Here is a 22,665-nt window from a genome sequence, read left to right on the forward strand (position 1 = left end):
AGGACTATTTGGGCAGGGTTTGTAGCAAGGGATTTGGCCAAACTGCTTGTGAGAAGGGGACCAGTCGGGCCTTTCTGGGATGACTGCCCAGTGGAAGCAACTTTATTCTAAATTAATGTTTATGTACCAGACATTGTTCTGTGCCCTTTACTTACATTATCTCATGTAATCTTCCCTACCCCTGGGCTTACACTGTCTCTTACATATGAGGCAGCTGAGACCCAAAGAAGTGAAATACCTTGCCCACCCTCACATGGCCAGGGATTAGATGGCGACAGGATTAGAACATTATGTACTTGGCCTCGAAATCCACCAGATTATACCGACTCCTTCCTGTCCCCTCCCAGATCCCTCAGGCCCTGTGACTGCATGTGTGGGTTTCCGGGGATGTAACTATATCAGGATTTCTTGGAGGACTGTTGCTGAGAAGTCCAATTTCCGGCTGTACCTGTCGCCACCGGCCAAGGGGCCCCTGACCACAGTGCTGGTGAGGGCGCACGGGGTGGACACTGTGGGCGCCCCTGTGCTGCGCTGTGTAGCTGCGGGGCCCTCGGAGGGCAGTGGGTGGCCAGGTTCACCTAGAGCCGTCCAGGCCAATGGGAATGACAGTGGTGACCCCGGGTGGGCAGGCCTCCCTGGACCCGGCGCTGGCTCCATTGCGCCACCTGCTGGGTCCTTGCTCTGTGGTGGTGACGCCGTCGCCGCAGCCGTACGACCCGCACAAGGAGTTTGCCGCGGTGGCCCGAGCCTCAAGCCTCCGGGGCCGGTCCTGCTGGACGGCGTTGAGCACGCGGCCCGCCGGCCTCTCCTTGCACACCTTGAGCCTTTCCAGATATTGCAGGTGCAGGGCTCCGGAGACCTGTTGGTCACCGGCGTGGTGGCCACTCATCCCTTCCTGCATGCGGGAGACAAGGCCTGCGACCACGTGTCCAAAACGCTGTCCCAGGGTCTCTATGGACCTGTCTATGCCGTGCCTCCGTTCGTGCTGCCGGAACCCTGGCACCGAGACCTCGTGTACTTGGCGGCAGGCAGCACCCGCGGCCTACGCTTGTAGGAGAGGCGGCGCCGAAGGGGTACGCAGGCTGTGCGCCCGGGCGCCTGGCTGCGCTTCAGCGTGGACCTGGGGCGCCCGCTTGTGCTGCGCTCTGCCCTCCTGCACGTGCTTTTTCTGGTGGGGCCGCGGCCCGGAGGGTCGGGGGGTGGGCGTCGTCTATGATCCTGTCTTTTCTCTCGTGCTGCCAGTGGGTGCATTCAGCCTCGCTTAGCGCCCGTGGAGCTGCCAGGCTTTTCCAACCCGCGGCCGCTCCTCAACTTGCACTGGAGCCTCAGCCCCTCCGCTCCTGGGCCGCATCGCTAGCAGCATTCTGACCAAAACCAAGCCCCTGCCCAGGGCTTCACCTGGACGGAGCTGGCCTGTGGACCCCGGCGTTGTGCAGTCCACAGTCTGGAGATGCGCCACGCCTCCTGGACCCGAGCACAATCCCTGGATTGGGAAGACCCTCTGGAGAAGGGAATGGCAACTCACTCCAGTATTCTTGCCTGGAGAATCCCACAGACAGAGGAGCCTGGCGGGCTACATACAGTCCATAGGGTCACAAAGAGTCAAACACAACTGAGTGACTAACATTTGTTTAAAAAATGTAATCCTCATAGCCACCGTGGAGGCAGATCTTTTTATTATCGCTATTTTATAAAGCAAGCAGTTGAAGGTTGAGGTCAAGAAATCACCACCCTGATCTGCACATGGAGCAGATGGCAGCTGTGACCCTAAAATCTGCTCAGGCCACTAGGGAAGAGGCCTGTTGCCACCAACAGTGAGGCCCTCTGCGCAGACTCAGTGTAAACTGGACGCTGACCATAGTCCTAAATTTTGTTATGGGACTGATTTCCCAGAACCTTGGAATAAGGGGCACTCATTCAGTATCTGTGCTTCCCTGGGGGCTCAGTGGTAAAGAATCTGCTAGCGAAGCAGGATACCCAGGTTTGATCCCTGGGTTGGGAAGATCCCCAGGAGAAGGAAATGGCAACCTAGTCCAGTATTCTTGCCTGGAAAATCCCATGGACAGAGGACCCTGAAGGACTGCAGTCCACGGGGTCGCAAAGAGTTGGACACAACTGAAGCAACTGAGCATGCACGTATGCAATGCTGTTTTTAGATGAAGCTTGTGTTCACCAGCTCACCAAAGTCCTGTTCTACACCCAGGCTGTGCTGATCATTTCTGTATTGTCCCTCAGCCCCACCATTCTCTTCCTGCTGATATGGGCCCCAATTCATTTTATTTTTTCCTGAATTTTTTTTTTTTTTGGCTGCACTGGGTCTTTGTTGCTGCAAGAGGGCTTTTTCTAGTTGCAGCAGTCAGGGGCTACTCTAGTTACAACGCGTGGACTTCTCATTGTGGCACTCAAACTCTAGGCATACAGGCTTCAGTAGTTGTGGCACACAGGTTTAGCTGCTCTGTGGTATGTGGAATCTTCCCGGACCAAGGACTGAACCCATGTCCTCTCCATTGGCAGGCAGATTCTTAACCAGTGGACCACCAGGGAAGTCCTCCAATTCATTTTATATTGGGAACCATGTTAGCTTCTGAATGCTGACTCTTCAATACCAGAGACCCTGGTGTCTAGGGTGTGGAGGGATGAAATTAATGCCAGGATTCAGTTCTGATGCATTGTCTCCTCATCTCATCTCCAGATGTTCTGACTGAGGAAGCTGTCGACCCTTCCATGGAATCTCATTCCCTCCTAGCATCTTCCTTGATGATTCCACTCCAGTTCCCAGTCTCCTGTAATGACGACACTTCCTTTAACAGGACCACATGTCACCTTTGCGAAGCGCAAGACTGTGTGTGCCCAGCACGCAAGCCTCATTTGAGTCCAGGACCATGTCCGGTTCCAAAATGGTACCTCTGAGGGACTCCAGAGCAGTGTCCAGCTCTCAAACTATGGTAACGGCCAATCCAGGATCAGAAAGCTCACCTGAAACTGAACCGAGGCTTTTGCCTGTGGCCACAGCTTAGCTGGGGCTTGCCAAGGGGCTGTGAAGGGACCCTGGCCTGAATCTGTACCTGCGGTTGAATCGGCACGTGCACCTGTCTCCTTGCTGATGCTCACAGCTGACCCAGAGTCCAGATCCAATGACAGTGTCATGGTCTGGGTCAGCAACTGCCTTAGGGGCCAAGCCAGGGTCCCAGGTGGTTGACAGTACTGAACCCAGCTTAGAGGCTGTGACTGGGAAAACCAGAACTTGAAACAGTGTCTGAGTCCAAAATGATGTCTTGTGACCAAATCAGAGATAGAAGCTCTCTCTGGTAATGGGCAGGGGGCCAGCACAGAGGGTACTGCTGTGCCTCTGGGTTACCATACATCTATACTTTTTGGCCACACCATGCAGCACGTAGGATCCTAGCTCCCCAACCAGGGATCGAACCCATGCCCCCTACAATGGAAGATGAGTTTTAACCACTAGACTGCCATGGAAGTTCCTGTACATTTGATGGTTATGCTTTCCCCACGCCTGGGAGCTACCATCTACATGCTGAGCCTTTGCCCTCAGACTCTACACAGAGGCCTCCCTTCCTTTCAACTGTGGGTCACCTGCTCTGGAGGGAGACAGTCTATGCTTGTCACGATGCACATCTTTGGCATCAGCATCACTGCTGTCAAACGTGAGTTCAGCTTTGTTCAGGTGAGAATCGCACTGTATGGAATACTGGGGAACTCCATCCTTCCCCATCCCTCATTTGTGTCATCTCTAAAATGGAGGCAGTTAGACAGGTCCACAGTCCCTTATCTAAAATGATGGGGGGACTTCCCTGGTGGTCCAGGGGTTAAGATCTCACTTTCCAATGCAGGTGGTGCAGGTTCAATCCTTGCTCGTGGAGCTAAGATCCCACATGCCTCTTGGCCAAAAAAACAAAACATAAAAAATAGAAGTACTATCGTGACAAATTCAATAAAGACTTTAAAAATGATCCACATCAAAAAAATCTTTCAAAAAAAGTAACATTTTAAAGGATATGCTTTTATTTATTTGGCTGTTGGATCTCAGTTGAGGCAGGCAAGATCTTCATTGCATCATGTGGAATCTTGTGTTGGGGCACACAGACTCTAGTTATGGCACACGGCTCTGTGGCATGTGGGACCACAGTTCCCTGACCAGGGATCGAACCCACGTCTCCTGCCTTGCAAGGCGGATTCTTAACCACTGGACCACCAGGGAAGTCCCAACAGTAACAATTTTTTTTAATAAATAAATAAATAATAGGGCTTCCCTGGTAGCTCAATGTAAAGAATCCACCTGTCAATGCAGGAGAGTTGGGTTCGATCCCTGATCTGGGAAGACCCCACATACCACGGATCAGCTAAGCCTGTGGATCCCAACTACTAAAGCCCGTGTACCCTAGAGCCCGTGCTCCACAACCGTTGAGGCCACTGAAATGAGAAGCCCACGCACAACTAGAGAAAAGCCTGCACAGCAACAAGGACCCAGCACAGACAAAAATAAATAAATAAATAAAATCATTTTTAAATTAATAAATAAGTAAATAAAATGATTATGGCCTAGTGCATTTCAGATTTTAGAATTTCAAGGGTCATCCCATGCAAATGGCACATATCATATAATATTCCTAGTGAGTGTTAGAAAACCACAAATATGAATGTTTCTGCAGTGACATGTCTGAATATGCATATCAATTGGGATAAATTACAACTGTAAGCAGTCACATGTGAGTTCAGGTCAGCTTTTGCTTCTGACTTACTTTTAACATCAAACACAGAACACATCTTTCAGTCTTCAGGCCACTTTTGCATCGGGGAATTGTAGATAAGGGACTGTGGACTTCTAGCAACTACTTCATCAGGCTCTTGTGAAGTGGGAACAAGTTAACGTAGGGAAAGCACTTGGAACCAAGTCCGGCTCATGCTAAGTGTCACTGAGGAATGTTTCAGCTATTTTTATTTTCCCCTAACACTGGCATCTGGAGCCTCCAAATTCTCTGAGCTTTGGCCATATCCCAGGGCCACATGCAGCCACTGGCATTTCCCAAATTTTTCCTCAGGGAAGGTTTCCAGACATTTCTCTGGTTGGAAAGTTGTGGGGGCTAGACTATATATTTGCTGCTAAGTCACTTCAGTCGTGTCCGACTCTGTGCGACCCCATAGACAGCAGCCCACCAGGCTCCCCCGTCCCTGGGATTCTCCAGGCAAGAACACTGGAGTGGGTTGCCATTTCCTTCTCCAATGCATGAAAGTGAAAAGTGAAAGTGAAGTCGCTCAGTCGTGTCCAACTCTTCTCGACCCCATGGACTGCAGCCTACCAGGCTCCTCCGTCCATGGGATTTTCCAGGCAAGAGTACTGGAATAGGTTGTCATTGCCTTCTCCAAGACTATATATTTAATCAGGGGCAAACTGATGGATGTTATGGATGTACAAAGCTACCTTTCAGCACTATAGAAAGACAATGGACTCTGGAGCCAAATGATCTGGGTTCAAATCCCAACTTGACCACTCATTATTTATATGACCTTGGGCAAATTATTTAACCTCTCTGGGTCTCTGCTTCTTCATCTGTGAAACTAGGATGATATAAAGATCAAACCAGTCAATCCTAAAGGAAATCAACCCTGAATATTCATTGGAAGGACTGATGTAGAAGCTCCAATGCTTTGGTCACCTGATGCAAAGAGGCAACTCATTGGAAAAGACCCTGATGCTGAGAAAGATTGAGGACACACAGGAGGAGAAGGAGGCGACAGAGGATGAGATGGTTGGAAGGCATCATCGCCTCAATGGACATGAGTCTGAGCAAACTGCAGGCGATAGTGAGGGACAGGGAAGCCTGGTGTTCTGCAGTCCATGAGGTCACAAAGAGTCAGACACAACTTAACAATGACAAGTGATCAACAACAACAACACATAGGGCTGTGCTGCTGTTGCTTAGTCACTTCAGTCGTGTCCAACTCTGTGCGACCCCATAGACGGCAGCCCACCAGGCTCCCCCGTCCCTGGGATTCTCCAGGCAAGAGTACTGGAGTGGGGTGCCATTGCCTTCTCCCCATAGGGCTGTAGTGAGGATTAAATGAGAAAATATAAGGAAAGCTCAGAAAGTATATGATGCTAAGACCTGATATGTGAACCCATGATGGTCCACACTCCCCTCCACACCATTTGAGAGTTCACCCTGCCACTCAGGAGTCAGGAGTTCCCCAAGTGCCCTCATGGCTCCCCAGCATCTAGCAGTCTCCATTCCAGGTATCCAGCACCCTCAAATTATCAGAGCTCCAGAGGTTTACTCTCACCACTTGGGCCCTCATCTCCCAGGGACCTGACTCCTGAGTTCCTTCTTTGATTAAGGAATGTTTTATTATTAGGTAAAATACCTTGTTCAAGAAACAGGACATCTCAGCAACCAAGACAGAAAAAACCCCTTGTTCCTGGGATTTCCGTGGTGGTCCATTGTCTAAGACTCTGTGCTCCCAATGCAGGGAACCTGGGTTTGATCCCTGGTCAGTGAACCGGATACAGCATACCACAATGAAGAGTTTGCATGCTGCAATGCAGATCAAAGATGCCACGACCACAACCAAGACCAGCACAGCCAAATAAATAATTAAAAAAAAAACCTTGTTCTCATGGTGCCTATATTCTACTGGAGAGATATAAACAGTAACGGTTTAGTTAATCTTAGAGTAAATTAAAAGACGTGCGTGTGTGTGCGTGTGTGTGTGTGTGTGTGTGTGCGCGCACTGTGTGTGTGTTCAGTCGTTCAGTCATGTCTGACTCTTTGCAGCCCCATGGATTGTAGTCTGCCAGGCTCCTCTGTCCACAGAATTTTCCAGGCAAGAATACTGGAGTGGGTTGCCATTCCCTTTTCCAGGGGATCTTCCTGACCCAGGGATCAAACCTTTGTCTCCTGCATCTCCTGCATTGGCAGGCTGATTCTTTACCACTGAGCCACCTGGGAAGCCCATGTTAGGAGATGATACATGTTAAAGAGAAAAAATAGAGCAACGAAAGTGTGATCAGGATTTCTGAGAGTACAGTTTTAAATAGGAGGGATGTAACTTAAGCCAAGTCTCAAAGGAAGTGAGGGAGAGAGCCATGTGGATATCTGAGAAAAGAGCATTCCAGGCAGAGGGAACAGCAAGTGCCTAAAGTGAAAATATGCCACCCATGTGAGAGGAACAGCAAGAAGTCCAGGCTGAAGTAGAGGGATCGTGATACCCAGTAAAGGAGGAGATTATGGGAGTTGGATTGTGGACGCCCATGTGGGCTCTTGCAGTAACTTCAGCTTTTATACTGTGTAAGGTCGGGGTCAAGGACAGATTTTGTGCAGAGGAGGGTTGAGACATCCCTTGCATGTAAATAGGATCCTTGTGGCGCCATGTAGGGAACAGTCTATGGGGCTGATGGAGGAATTGCTGGGAGAGCAGTGAAGAGGCTGCTGCAGTTGTTCGGGTAGGAGATGATGAGGGCTGGACCAGAAAGGAAGCAGTGAAGGAGAGTACAAGGTGATCTGGGAAGCTTCTGGGGGATGAGGTGGGGAACAAAAAAAAAAGAGGGAAATCATAGATTGGGAGAAGGGAGACACTCTGATCTGGAAGGTCTTGGTGGAGGCTCTTGATAATTGGAGGAGAGACATTTAGGTCCTGGCTGAAGGCTCTCCTATAAACTGGAGGAGGTGGGCACTCCTAGCTCTTTAGTGAAACAATTTACCTGGTTTCCTCAGAGGAGGGTTTCTGAGTTTTGCATGAGGACGGAACTGGGTATTGAAAACAAGACTCCTGGTTAATAGATGAGGGTGAGACCTCCCAAAGCCCCAGTACCCCAACATTCAACCCCCCACCAACTTCCATCCCTCACCCTCCTCAGATGCTCGGGAATGCAGCCTTTCTGGTGACCCTACGCTTGGGTCGCCTCGCAGGTGGACCAGCAGCAGCTGTGATTGCCTTGACCCTCAGTATCAGGAAGCATGATTGTATTTCCGCAGCTCCTGATTAGGGACAGAGGCAGGTCTGGAGCAGGAGCTGCCTGAATTGTGCCTCCTTGCACAACTGGGCCCTGCAGCCACCTGATGCCCTGGGCCAGCCCCCCTAGGCTGTGCCCTGAGCCAGGCCTGGGGCCCCACTGGAGCCCCCGGGACCCTGTCTGGCCATTTAGCTGCTGCCACGACCTGATGCCGCCTCGACCCTTGGAGACCAGCGGCAGTGCTTGGATCTGTCTCTTCTCTACCGATTTATGCTTTGCGTGGCCCTCAATGTCTGTGGGCCGGCCTGTCAGCACCTGGGTGTCAGTGTCAACCTGTCGAGATTCCAGGTTGGCTGCAGTGAGAGAACCTTAGGAAGGAAGGGGCTCTGGAATTTAAGGGCAACACTCCTTGATACTAGGGGCTTTCCTGGTGGCTTAGACTGTAAAGAATCTGCCTGCAATGCAGGAGACCTAGGTTCGATCCTTGGGTCAGGAAGATCCTCTGGAGAAGGGAATGGTTAACCACTTCAGTATTCTTACCTGGAGAATTTCATGGACAGAGGAGCCTGGTGGGCTGTAGTCTATGGGGTCACAAAGAGTCGGACACGACTGAGCAACTAACCTTCTCCTTGATACTGGAGTCAGTTGCTGGGGCAAGACTCCAGGGTTCCAGGGGTAGGACAGCCTCTGGGTCCTAGGGGTGGGACTGCTGAGGCTCCGGAGGCTGGGCTCTTTGGGTCTGAGATGGAGACTCCCCCCCACTGGGGGCGCGGGACTTCTGGGTTTTAAGGGTTGAAACACTAGGTCTTGGGTTTGGCATCTGTGGGCTGTGAGGGTGAAGGCTTCTGGTTCCTGGGGTGCAGAACTACTCAGTTCTAAAAGGCAGGACTCCTGGATTTGGTAGATGGAAATATCCTCTAGGCAGCTGCAGTGAGAGTTCCACATCCCATGGCCTGAATTTTACGTACTTACCCTTTGGTTTCTAAAGATCGAAACTTGACCCTGTGGGGAGATTACCAGAGTTGGGGGCTGGAAAGCCTCCATTCTAGGGGCCATAATGTTACCTGAGGAGGCACTGGCCTGGGCCTTCAGCCTTAGCTTCTGGGTGGGTTCCCTGGCTGGCTGCCTGGATGCTGCTGGCAAGGTGCTGCCTCCATCCTGTCACCCTGTCAACCACCAGCACCCCAGCCCACTTTGCGCACACATGTGATGTCCTCTTGACCCCCTGGGGCCCTTCCACCCAGGCCATGATCTTCCTACCCCAAACCCAAGGTTGCACCGTGGACATATGCCTGGGCCCTGGACCCTGCCTGATGCTAAGTGTCTACTGTGAAACCAGCCTGTTACTGGGGGGCCAAGTCTTTCCCTGGCAGGAACTGGGTCTGTGCAGCAAGGGTCCAAGGCCTCAGCCCAGCCTCTTCATCTTCCCTCTTCGGCAGGGCTTCATCCCATTCCTGACCCTTGCAGGGCAACTTCAGCTCCTTGTTGCCCATCTCAGGATGCCAGCCCCTCCCTGCACAATGTAGTCCCTGAGACCTTGTGCTTCCCACTGCCAGCCTCCAGCCATCCCCTCCTCCCCATCATGATCCAGACCCTCAACCTTGCCCACCCTAAAGTGTCAGCCCAATTCTGATAGAAGTCCAGCGCCCAGCTCTCATCCTTCTCACTTCTCAGCCCTGGTCGTGGTCCAGTTACTCAACTCTTACCTCTTCAGGAACTCAGACCTGGTCATAGTCCAGCCTCCAAGGCCTTTCCCATCCTAAGCTCTTACTGACCAGCTGTGCCTCTGATCCATGGATGGTCCACCTAGCATTTACCTCTTTGAGGGTTTGCTTCAGCTCTGCCCAAGTCAAGTTTTCCAGCCCTTACCTCCACAGGGCCCCTGATACCATATTCCAGCCCCAGAAATTGGGAGTGAGACTCTGGCAACCACTTGCCACCAAGTAACCCTTCATTGCTACTCTTTCCCCAGGCTCGCTGTATCTGCACACTCACACTATTCCTATGTACTCTGGACACTTGTGCGGGGCTGATGCTGCAGCTGCATGGCAGGCCTGTGTCCCTGCCCAGACGCCAGCAGCCACCGAGGACAGGGGTGCAGACATAGCACCTGCAGCCTCCTGTATGTTCCCAGAGGCCTGCTGGCACCCTGCCACCCATACTTGCCACCAGAGTTCTTCCTGGCCTGTGTGGCCGACAAGGGTTGTGGCTGACAAGGGTTGTGGCCGACAAGGGTCATGCCTGTGGGAACCACCAAGTGCTCTGTGCCTGCCCACAGGCCTCCACATCCACTTGCCAAATGATTGGTGTCTGTGTGCGGCCCTGAAGGACACTTGGCTTTTGCTGTGAGCCATCACCAGGGGGGTTGGCGGTGCAAGACCAGGTCTGGTCTTCCATCATCCTGCAGGTGGTAGTGAGAGCCACCATGTGCCAGGCCCACGGATGAGATACAGTGCCAAACAGGACTGAATTCTGCCCACACTCTCCTTGGGAAAATGGATCTGATTTTCTCTCATGGCTGTATTTACAAAGCACCCATTCTGGTTCTCAAATTATTGTCCCTAGACCAGCAGCAGCAGCAACACAGGGCCTATCTACAATGCAGACTGCCCCAGACTTACTGACTCAGAAATGCTGGGATGGTACCCAGCATCCATTTGTAACAAACCCTTCAGGAGGTCAGAACTTCTGTTTGACCTGTTCCAAATCAGCTCACTGCACCTTTGAACCACACTAGGAGATAAGGTTAATCGTCATCTCTTTTTTCTGTTGAGGAAACTGAGGCACAGAGAAGCTAAGTGCTTCCCCAGATCTCAGCTGTAAGCAGCAGAACTGGCCTTTCTGCCTGACTCCAGAATCCTCCTGAACCTCTATGCTTTAGTATCTTTCTAACAATAATGTAAAAATAGTTCCAGTAGTAACATCAAAAGGGGGCTAACTTTATAGAGTGCTTGCTCAGTGCTAAGCCTTCTATTGGGCTTCCATGGTGGTTCAGATAGTAAAGAATCCAGCTGCCAATGCAGGAGATGCAGTTTCCATCACTGAGTCAGGAAGATCCCCTACATAAGAGAATGGCAACCCACTCCAGTATTATTGTTTGGAGAATCCATGGACAGAGGAGCTTTGAGGGCTAAGGTTCAGGGGTCACAAACAGTCCGGTACGACTAAGCGACTAAAACACACACAAGCCTTCTATTACCTTAATTAATTCTCCCAATAGTCCCATCAGGCAGGTACATGTTATGGATGAGGGAAACCAAGGCATTGATGGTTAAGGAATTTGCCCAGTGTCCTACACCTAGAAAATGACTTAGCTGGGCTTCCCTGGTGGCTCAGTGGTAAAGAATCTGCCTGCCAATGCAGGAGACATGGGTTCAACCCCTGGTCAGGGAAGATGCCACATGCCACAGAGCAACTAAGCCCATGTACTGCAATTATTGAGACTGTGCTCTATAGCCCGGGAGCTGCGATTACTGAAGCCCTTGTGCTCTAGAGCTGGTGCTCCACAAAAAGAGAAACCCGAGCACTGCAACCAGAGAATAGCATAGCCACTACTCACCACAACTAGAGAAAAGCCCCAAAGCAGCAAAGGCCCAGGGTGGCCAAAAATAAATTAAAAAAAAAATTTTTTTTTTGAGAAAATGAATTAGCTGGCATCTGAACATTTGTTCACTTATTGAACAGACTCTCATCAACTTTGAGTCTCTATGTCCACGTTTCTTCTCCACGTTCCTCATGGTCTCTTGGCTCCATCCTGACTTTCTGTGTCTGACCCCTTCCTGCCTCTAGTTTAAATGCACCCTGGGGGGAACTTGTTTGGCTTGCTCTTTAGTTATAGACTGATGACCACCCCTACGTCTGTCGGCCACGGTCGTTTGTCCAGCCTTGGCACAACCAGCTGTGGCAGAGGTGGAGTCATGGGGACATGGTGTGGCCAATATGTCAGGCAGGCCTCTTACTGGCAGTGTCAAAATCCTAAACTGGGGAAATTAAAAAAAAAAAGGATTTGAAGCACATATAGCTGCAAAGACAGAAGGTATTTCTATCTTCAGGCTTAGCTAGATTAAGAATTTTCAATTGCAGTTAGAAGAAATCTGTTTCTTTCTCTCTCTTCTTTGTCCTGGTTTTCCCTTCGTTCCCCTGTGTGTGTGTGTGTTAGTCACTCAGTTGTGTCTGACTCTTTGCGACCTCATGGACTACAGCCCGCCAGGCTCCTTTGTCCATGGAATTTTCCAGGCAAGGATACTGCAGTGGGTTGTCATTTCCTTCTCCAGGGGATCTTCCCAACCCAAGGATTGAACCTGGGTCTCCTGCATTGCAGGCGGATGCTTTATTGTCTGAGCTACTAGGGGAGCCCTCCTCTCTCTGTGTTAGCTTTATTCTCAAGCAAATTCTTCCCCTGTGGTGGCAGCAAGGCTTCTGCAACAACAGGAGGACAATTCTAACAGCTTTATAGTCCTCTCCCAAAATGTAACACCATTCCCCCACTAGTTGCCAAAGTCCTAGAGTCCCCACTCATAGATTTTGCTTGGCCAACTATTGGGGCCCAGAGGAGGGAGGAATAGTCTGATCAGCCAGCTCTGATTCCTGTACCCATCTCTGGAGCCTGGATGTGGAGTCATCTCAATCTGCGTGTTGGAAATAAGGATGGGTGACTGTTAAAAAGAAGGTAGAGGTATCATTGTCAGAAGGGTGGGAGGGGACTTCCCTGGTGGTCCAGTGGCTAACAATCTGCACTCCCAAGGCAGGGGGTCCAGGCTCGATCCCTGGCCAGGGAACTAGATACCACGTGCTGCAACTAAGAGTTCACATGCTGAAACTAAGGATCCCGCATGAAACAATGAAGATCGAAGATCCTGAATGCTGCAACCAAGACCTGCTCAGCCAAATAAATAGATGCTTTCATTTGGGTTGTTTTTGTATTTTTTTTTAAAGGATGGGAGGACAGAAAAGACAGCCACCACTAGAGTCTATTGCCAGGTTTCCCGCAGGCCCAGACAGGCAGATAAGAGGTAGAATCATTTGATGATTCAAGGGATGGTCACCCCTTTCAGTAGGGGCTGGGATGAGTGGTGGGCCAAAAAAACCCCAAAGACAAAGAACAGAGAAGCTGCTTCAGTCACATCTAGGACCTGTTAAAGTAGCTAGCACATGGTATGGTATGTAGACACTGCTCATTGTGATTGTTTTTGCTGTTATGATTAATCCAAGGGGAGTTCTCAACAGAACAATGCAGCCTCGGGGTGCTGTTGGATGGAGGGTAGGCCTCTGGCTTGTCTGAGCCTGACAAGCATGTCTCTCCAGCCATGCGGCTTCCCCCATCCTCGCCCCACCCTCAAAGAGCCTCTGCATCTTGTGAGGAACCCTTGCTCTGTGGCCTGTCCGAATGTTCAGGGGGAGGTGTAGCTTCCCACTCCCTGGGATGAGGGCTCTGAGTGTGAGGATGGATTCTTCCAGGTAGGGGGTGACTGCATCCCTGTGTTCTTGCCTCCACAATGGCCAGAACTTCCCTGTGAGCATCCTCTTGGGTCCTTGTTAGAGTTTCACTTGGAGCCTTCCACTTTGCCTCTAATCTCCATGCACTTTCTTGAATGGGTCTCATGTCAGAACCTTTAGGCATACCCTCCCTTTAGTACCACCTCCCCTTTCACTTTCCTCCCTTCCTCCACAGCCTGGCCAGACTGTCCTGTTAAAGAATTGCTCCTCTTAGAGGAATTCCTTGGAGGTCTAGTGGTTAGGACTCCACACTCCCACTGCAAGGGGCATGGGTTCGATCCCTGGTTAGGGAACTTGCATGTGTGGCCAAACAACAACAACAATAACACTATGTTGGAACTGAATTTTGGAACTTCCCTGGTGGTCTAGTGGTTAAGACTTCACCTTCCAATGCAGTGGGTAAGGGTTTGATCCCTAGTCAGGGAGCTGAAATCCCACTTGCCTCCTGGCCAAAAAAAAACCCAAAACATCAAACAGAAGCAATATTGTAACAAGTTCAAAGACGATTTTAAAAATGGTCCACATCAAAAAAATCTTTAGGACTTCCCTACCACTCCAGACGGACAAGGCAATGGCACCCCACTCCAGTACTCTTGCCTGGCAAATCCCATGGACGGAGGAGCCTGGAAGGCTGCAGTCCATGGGGTCGCTGAGGGTTGGACACGACTGAGCGACTTCACTTTCACTTTTCACTTTCATGCATTGGGGAAGGAAATGGCAACCCACTCCAGTGTTCTTGCCTGGAGAATCCCAGGGACGGGGGAGCCTGGTGGGCTGCTGTCTATGGGGTCAGTATTCTTGCCTGGAAAATCCCATGGGCAGAGGAGCTTGGTAGGCTGCAGTCCATGGGGTCGCTAAGAGTCAGACATGACTGAGTGACTTCACTTTCACTTTCCACTTTCAAGCATTGGAGAAGGAAATGGCAACCCACTCCAGTGTTCTTGCCTGGAGAATCCCAGGGATGGGGGAGCCTGGTGGGCTGCCGTCTATGGGGTCACACAGAGTCGGACACTACTGAAACGACTTAGCAGCAGCAGCAGCAGCAGTGGTACAGAGGATAAGAATCTGCCTGCCAACACAGGAGACACAGGTTCGATCCCTGGTTGGGGAAGATTTCACATGCCTTGGAGAGTTAAACCTGTGCACCACACTACAACTACTGAGCCGGTGCTCTACAGCTTGTGCTCTGCAACAAGAGAAACCACTGCCATGAGAAGCCTGTGCACCGCAGCTACTGAGTAGTCCCTGCTCGCCGTAACTAGAGAAAGCCTGTGCACAGCAATGAAGACCCAGCGCAGCCAAACATAAATTTAAAAAAAATTTTTTAATTAAAAAATTAAAAAAGAAAGAATTGCTCCTTCTATACCTGCCACCTGGGACCCCTGCAGCTGCCAAAGGAGGTCTGTGGCATCACAGATGGACTCTTCGGCTGTCAATTGCAAGGTGACCAGGGCTGTGGCCTGAGGGGTCAGAGATTAGCGCATGACTTGCGGGTGTTGGGAAGGAGCGGACTGTGACTCAGGCTCCTGGGACTCATGGGTCCCTAACCTCCACATCTACTTGGCTCCTGCTCTGAGCCCCATGGCCTCACTGCTGATTTTCCCACCATTACTCCTCAGCCCCCCTAACACCACCTTTGTGCCATGTGGCACTGTCTAACCAACCATATGCACCAACCCCGCAGCTGCAGAGCACTGGAGCTGCCCCCATGCCCCTGCCAGTGCCCACTTGGTCATCTTCTGCTGGAGGGCTGACGCATGCCCTGTGCTCACTGCTCCTGCTTCCTCCGCCAAGGTTGTGCTTTCTGGACAGACAACTGTATTCAGTGTGGCTACCATCTGGCCACTGGTGCCCTGTGAGCAGCATGCCCCAGTGCTGGCCTGAGAAGTGCTATGATCACTGCAAAGGCTGCCACAGGTGGCTGGTACCACTGCCTGTTAGCCTAGTCCCTACCTGGCCCCACTGTCCTGGAGGAGCCACTGGTCTGTCCTGCCATGGGAGACTTCCACTTCCACATATTCGAAGGAGCCCACTGTGAATTCCCTGGCTCCTCTGTCTACCGCCTGGTGTGTCTCTGTGGCACAGTCCATGACAACTTCAGTCTGGGTTTGATGCCATGTGGCTGCACCAAGGGTCTGACCCTCTGAGCCTGTGTTCTGACACCAGACATGAATCTGAAAGATCTCAACCACACCGGGGTGAGGTTCCAAAGGTCCACACTGACCCCCACCCTCTACTGTCCCCACTACCCCCAAAATCCATAATGACCCCTGTTTTCCTGCTGTTGTCCCTTTATTGACTCTCCCACTAGTTTTCAAAGATGTTCACTCAGATTCCCCAGGGGCCCCATTCACCGCCCCCCACCAATGGCTACTGACCCCCCTCCTCACTGACTTGCTTGTGGACCCCTTCCCACTGACTCTCACTTGTCTTTATTTACTACCCTTGAGACTCCTATCACTCTCTAATTAACTCTCCTTTGAGTCTTTGACTGATCATTTACACCCCTGTGGATCTTCCCATTGATCTGCCTATTGATATTGACTCTTGCACTGAATTCTCACGCCTTTCTGATATCCTAATTGAGCCTCTTTGATGCAGTATCTTATTCACTGAAGGCTTCCCAGTGGTGCTAATGGTAAAGAACATACCTGCCAATTCAAGAGACATAAGAGATGGGGGTTGGATCCCTGGGTTGGGAAGATCCCCTGGAGAAAAGCCTGGCAGCCTGACCCAGTATTCTTGCTTGGAGAATCCCCATGGAAGAGGAGCCTGGTGGGCTCCATTGAGCCTTTCATAGTGCCACATTAATTCATCAGTTTACTTTCTGAATCTACCCCAATGTACCCACGAGCTAAGTCCTCCCATTGCCACCAAAGCCACCTAAGTCTTCTGATCCTCAGTGATGCATGGATCTGTCCTTCCACTGCCTCTATTTGTCCTCTTTGTGACCCTGCCCTTTCTCCCTCACTGACCCCTCCCCACCAACTCCTTAATTATTCTTTTCCCTCCTCATTGGTCTTCCATTGACCCCTCATTAATTCTGACCACTCTACTATTGATTCCCCATTGGATTCTTTATTGACCTTCCATTTCACCTCCAACTGACCTCCCATTGAATTCTCCTTCGACCCCTAATGATTAAACGTCCCTTAACCACCAATGTTCTCCTTGATCCCTCTCCAATCCTTCAGTGATATTTCCAGAAGAGTCTGCTGACCGCCACTACCCCCTTCCCTGGCTGCTGTCCCCACCTGCGTTCCCCCACAGTTGGTGAAGGGAATTCTGGAATCACCGCCCTTCATTCAGGACTGCAGCCTGCTCACGTACTGCCAGGCTGCCTGCCCTGCATAGACACCCACTTCAGCCTCTCTCTGACCTAAGATTGGGACACCCTGGTGCATGTGACACTGCTGAGGCCCTACAGGATCCTACCTATGCTGACCTCATGACGCAGGCAGCCCAAGCAGCCCCTCATTGCCCCTGCGCAACACCTGGAAGTTGGCAGAGATGCCAGGCTGTGGCCTGGTCTGCAGGCTCCTCTGCCCCAGTCTGTGTGGCCACGCACATACAATGGAGAAGTTTAGGCCTTGGTGGGCGGGGCCAGGTGAAGAAGGGTGGGACTTGGAAAAGAGCAATGACTAGATTTGAAGAAGTGGCCAGACCCGGAGGGACAGCAGTTTAACAAGGTCTTTATGGGTGTTTTTGTTATTTTTTTGTTTTTAGTATTTTTTTATTTGGCTGTGCCAGGCCTTAGTTGAGGCAACAAAGTTCCATCTTTGTTGCTGCATGCAAAATCTTTAGTTGGGGCACAGGGGCTGTTAGTTGTGCCATGTGGAATGTAGTTCCCTGACCAAGGATGGAGCCTGGGCCTCCTGTATTGGGAGCACAGAATCTTAGCCACTGGACCCCCAACAAAGTCCCAAGGTCTTTCTTTCTTTTGTGCCTGTCTCTTTCCCTCACCACCTGTCTCCTCTTTACATCCCAGCCTACACTTCAGGGTCATCAGGAGGCTGGGATTCCCATGATGTCCTGGAGGCACCCCCAACTTTGCTGTGAGTGGTCTGGCTGGGTCTGGGATGCATGCTAGGCAAGTTGTGGGCCAGCAGGAAGAGTCTCCTCTCCTGATGGGGATCAGAAAAGACCTGACATTGATGGAACTGGCTGAGGAGAGTGTGTAGGAGGGACATGCAAGGGAAAGAGAACCATAATTGCAAAGTTGTGGAGGTTGGAAAACATCACTAGGAAGCTAGCCTGACTGGGGGTAGGAGGCAGTAGGATTGGAAAAGTAAACTTGGGAGTCCAAGCACTCACCTTTACCATCCACCTGCAGTCCTCACTTGTCCACCTGAAGCCACTGTGCATGGACTGGTCAGGGGTCCATGTCCTGCCTCTCAGCCTGTTACTGAGTCCAAGCTCACTCTGCTTGCTGCACGACAGGCCAATAAATCCGAGACAAGGTGTTGAGGCAAGGAATATGATTTTATTCGAAAAGCCAGCTGACCAAGAAGATGGCAGACTAATGTCTCAGAGTAACCATCTTGTTGGGATCTGGATGCCAGGTTCTTTTACAGAGCCAGAGAGAGGGGCGATGAGGAACGAAAATCAAAAGGCAGAATAGAGAGGGAGAGGCAGTGGGGAAGTAAAGTGAAAGAATCTTTAGTCTTGCAAAACATCTCCAGGAATGGCCAACCTTTGGAAGGGGTGTGTTAATCTCTTCTTTTTATTGTAGATATTCACAGGTGAGTAAGGTCAGATTATCTCTCTATAAGCTGAACAAAAGCACTTTAGTTTACAGTCAGGAAGAGGGGCAGGGTCTTCTGAGGCAGGCTTGTTTTTGTTCAGTGGCTCAGTCATGTCCAACTCTTTGTGACCCCATGGACTGCAGCACGCCAGGCTTCCCTGTCCTTCACTATCTCCCAGAGTTTGCAAAATAACAAAACCAACAAAAAGCAAGTCAAAGAAACAGTTTCCAATATGCAGTCAGAATTGGCTTCTCTGCAACAAGCCCTGCTCACTGTTCTGATGCCATGAGGACTGTGAATGTGACCCTGGCGTCATCTTTGATGGCACAGATTGTGCGTCCCAAGACCACTGGGGCTGCTTCCACAAGGGATGTGACATGCCTGTAAGAGAGGTCCCCAGGCCTGGGTGGGTGGGCACAGAGTCTCCCATATCTTATCAAAATAGTCCTTTCAGGACACCATATCAATAAGACTTTCAGTTGTAACTGACAGAAAATGATGCCGACTATCTTAAATACAACAGGAAATATATCTACTTTTCTTTGGGTAAAGTTGAGGCTTTCAGACAGGGCTGGATTTGGGGACCCAAATGATGTCACTAGGACTCAAGTTTCCATCTTTCATCCCAGCCTTTTCCTTTTTCTGTGTTAGCATAACAGGAGGAAAAAGGGCAGGACAAAACTTTTGAAAGAAAGACATCACCCAAGGACACAACATAAACTGATTAGAATCAAATGGGACCAAGATGGCAGACAAGACTAGACCCTGATCCTCAGTCAGCAAGTGAAATGACACACCCAGAGGCACCATGACAGTTCCAAGGCACTGTCAAAAGACCAAGAAATTGGGCCACTGCAAGGAACGGTGCATCAGAACAGTGACCAGTGGAAATCTCCACCTCTTCTCCAAAATAGATGGAATAATCCTCCCACTCATTAGCATACGAAATTACCCAATCTATAAAAACTAATCATGCCACATTTCGCAGGCGCACTCACTGGCCCTGTGCGATGTCCCATACTCTGTGGAGTGTGCTTCTCCCTGAATCTGAATAAATCCACTTCTTACCTATCACTTTGTTTCTCACTGAATTCTTTCTGTGATGAGGCATCAAGAACCTGAGCTTCATTAGGTCCTGGAACCGGGTACCATGGGTTTTGGCCGGATTTGAGTCCCAGCCACATGGGTTAGATTCCCAAGCAGGGTTTTGGCTGGCCTCAAGGCCCAGCCACTTGGGTTCAAGTCCCAGCACATGGGATCAAGTGCCAATCTGAGGTAAATGGTTTCATTAGCATCTATATTAATTAGACTTTTGGGGCCAAGAGCTATAACAGAGGCTCAACATTACAGTGACTTAAACTTGATAAAAGCTTATTGCTCTCTCATGAACAGCCCAAGTAAAACCAGCTCATTTCCTCCAACTCAGAAACACAGGCTCCTTCTATCACACAACACAGCAGGAGGCAGCTCTTGGACTGCAGGGTTGAGGAATGAGACAGCTGGAGATAGCAAGCATAGGCACCTCTCTTGACAAGGTATCCATGCAGAAAGGGGAGAATAAAGATCAGCTAGGGGACTTCCCTCGAGCTCCAGTGGTTAAGACTCCACATTCCCAATGCAAGAGGCACAGATGTGATCCTTGTTTGGGCAACGAAGATCCTGCATGTCTCAACGGCATGGAACAAATAATAATATCAGCTAGGATGAGCCAGAAGGCAAGGATATCTTAGAACTAATTTTTATCAGTATTATTTTGAGATGGGAAAAACTCAGGGATGTTTCAGTGCTGATGGGCAGAAGATAGACAAGGAGAGGTTGGAAATCCAGCAGGAAGAGATGCCAGGATAAAGGATGCATTGCTCTCTTGAAAGCAGGAGAGCAACAGCAGAGCTGGGATCTGGGAAGGCAAAATCGATAGTTTTGGGAGTTCTTTTGTTTGTTGTTTCTATTTATTTATTTTTGGCCATACCTCACGGCATGTGGGATCTTAGTTCCTCGACCAGGGTTCAAACCCAAGTCCCCTGCATTGGAAGGTGATTCTTAACCACTGGACCACCGGTGAAGTCCCAGAATGCTATTTATTAGTAAGGGGAAAACAAACCTGAAATCTCATGATGAGAAATAGAATCATCTGTGAGTTCAGGGTTACCTGTAGGGGGTGGGAGGATGGGAGAGAACAGCTTGAACATCTACCACAACTGTCAGGTAAGCTAAGCCAGACAGGTAAGCTTGACCCTTTGGTTCAAGGGTCAAGAGACTCCTGAGTGTCTCCTAAACTTCTAGTGTAGCTTTGGGTAAGTGACTCAGCCTCTCTCTATGCCTGTTTGCTCATCCACAAAAAGTAGTGATAAGAAAAAAAAAAAAAAAGTAGTGATAAGAACAGTACCCACCATACAGGGTAGCTGTGAAGATATATATAAAGTGCTTGGCATAAGTGCTCAGTAAGTATGAGCTGTGATTGCTCTTGTAACCATTTTTATTTTATCTTTGGAGAGGCACTATGTATATGCATGATAAGTTGCTTCAGTTGTGTCTGACTCTTTGCAACCCTCTGGACCATAGCCCGCCAAGCTCCTCTGTCCATGGGATTCTGCAGGCAAGAATACTGGAGTGGGCTGCCACTCCCTCCTCCATGGGATCCTCCTGACCCAGGGATCGAAACCGTGTCTCCTGTGCCTCTTGCACTGGCAGATGGATTCCTTCCCTCTAGCACCAGCTGGGAAGCCTTCAGTATGTATAGCAAAGTTGTTAAAACTAGAGGTCATGAAATCTGATCCCCGAGGTTCAAAACCTGACTCTGCCACTTACCAGGTATGTGAAGCTGGGCAGGCTATGTTATTTCTCTGGCCTCAGTTTCATAAGAGTCATATGGTACAGACCGTCTCATCAGAGTGTTGATGAGGATTTAATATCACTTAAAACATTATATGTTTAATAAAATGTTTTAAATATTTACTATTTTCAAATAAATGGATTACATAAAATAATATAAATTAGGTGACAGTATATTAAAATACCAATTGCATCATATTATATTACACATTTTATTAACCTACTCTGTTATACATTTTTATAAATAAAATATTAAAGCACTTGAAAGGGTGCCTGGCACAGAGTATGTGCTCAGTAAACAGTTACTAGATTATGAAGACACAGATGAGAGATGTGACAGGTTCCAGAGGCTTTTTTCATTTTTCCTCTCTAAAGTTCCCTTCTGAGACAGTGTTTATTATGAAAAATTTCAAGCATCACAAAAGAATAGTGTTATGAAACCCCATTACAGTTACAAATATTTTGCCATGCTTCCTTTCATCTTTTCCTCCCACTCTTTGTTTTGTTTGTTCTGTAGGATTTTAAAGCAAATCCCAGACCTTATTCCTCTAGCAAAGAACCTGGTATGTGTTTGTGACAGAGAGACACCAGCAGGAATCACAGCGGTTTCAGATCTCCCTATTGACTCCCAGGGCTTGCCTTGTGGCTCAGCTGGTAAAGAATCTGCCTGCAATGCACGAGACCTGGGTTTGATCCCTGGGTTAGGAAGATCCTCTGGAGAAGGGAATGGCAATCCACTCCAGTATTCTGGCCTGGAGAATTGCATGGACTCGGCTCCAAAATCACTGCAAATGGTGACTGCAGCCATGAAATTAAAAGAGAATTGCTCCTTGGGAAAAGCTATGACCAACCTAGACAGCATAGTAAGTAGGGACATTACTTTGCTGACAAAGGTCCATCTAACCAAAGCTATGGTTTTACCATTATGGATGTGAGAGTTGGACTATAACGAAAGCTGAAAAAATAAAATAAAGAAAGAAAGCTGAGCGCCAAAGAATTGATGCTTTTGAACTGTGGTGTTGAAGACTCTTGAGAGTCCCTTGGATTGCAAGGAAATCAAACCAGTCAATCCTAAAGGAAATCAGTCCTGAATATTCATTGGAAGGACTGATGCTGAAGCTGAAACTCCAATACTTTGGCCACCTGATGCGAAAAACTGACTCATTAGAAAAGACCCTGATGCTGGGAAAGATTGAAGGCAGGAGACGGGGAGGACAGAGGATGAGATGGTTGGATAGCATCACCTAATCCATGGACATGAGTTTGAGCAAGCTCCGGGAGTTGGTGATGGACAGGGAAGCCTGGCGTGCGGCAGTCCATGGGGTGGCAAAGAGTCGGAGACGACTGAGCAACTGAACTGAACTGAACTGATCGACTCCCAGACTCAGGCCCTCTCCCCAGCCCCTGACCAGGCTAGTCTCTTGCGGAAGAACGCATGCCCAGATGCGCGGTGGCGTGGTCGCACGCTGGGCGGAGGGATCCCGGGTTATCGTTTCCCGGTCTCCCACGCTCCGGGTGCTGGCAGGTGCTGGTAGGGTGTTGAGCGGGTCGTGGCCTTGCGGGCCTCCCAGCGCTACGAGGACGCCTCCGAATAGCCTGCGGGAACTATAACGGAATTGCGCC

The sequence above is a fragment of the Bos grunniens genome, chromosome 18 (genome assembly GCF_055505025.1).
Source record: "Bos grunniens cultivar Pamir isolate PY7600 chromosome 18, Bosgru_T2T1.0, whole genome shotgun sequence".
NCBI classification, from domain to species: Eukaryota; Metazoa; Chordata; class Mammalia; order Artiodactyla; family Bovidae; genus Bos; species Bos grunniens.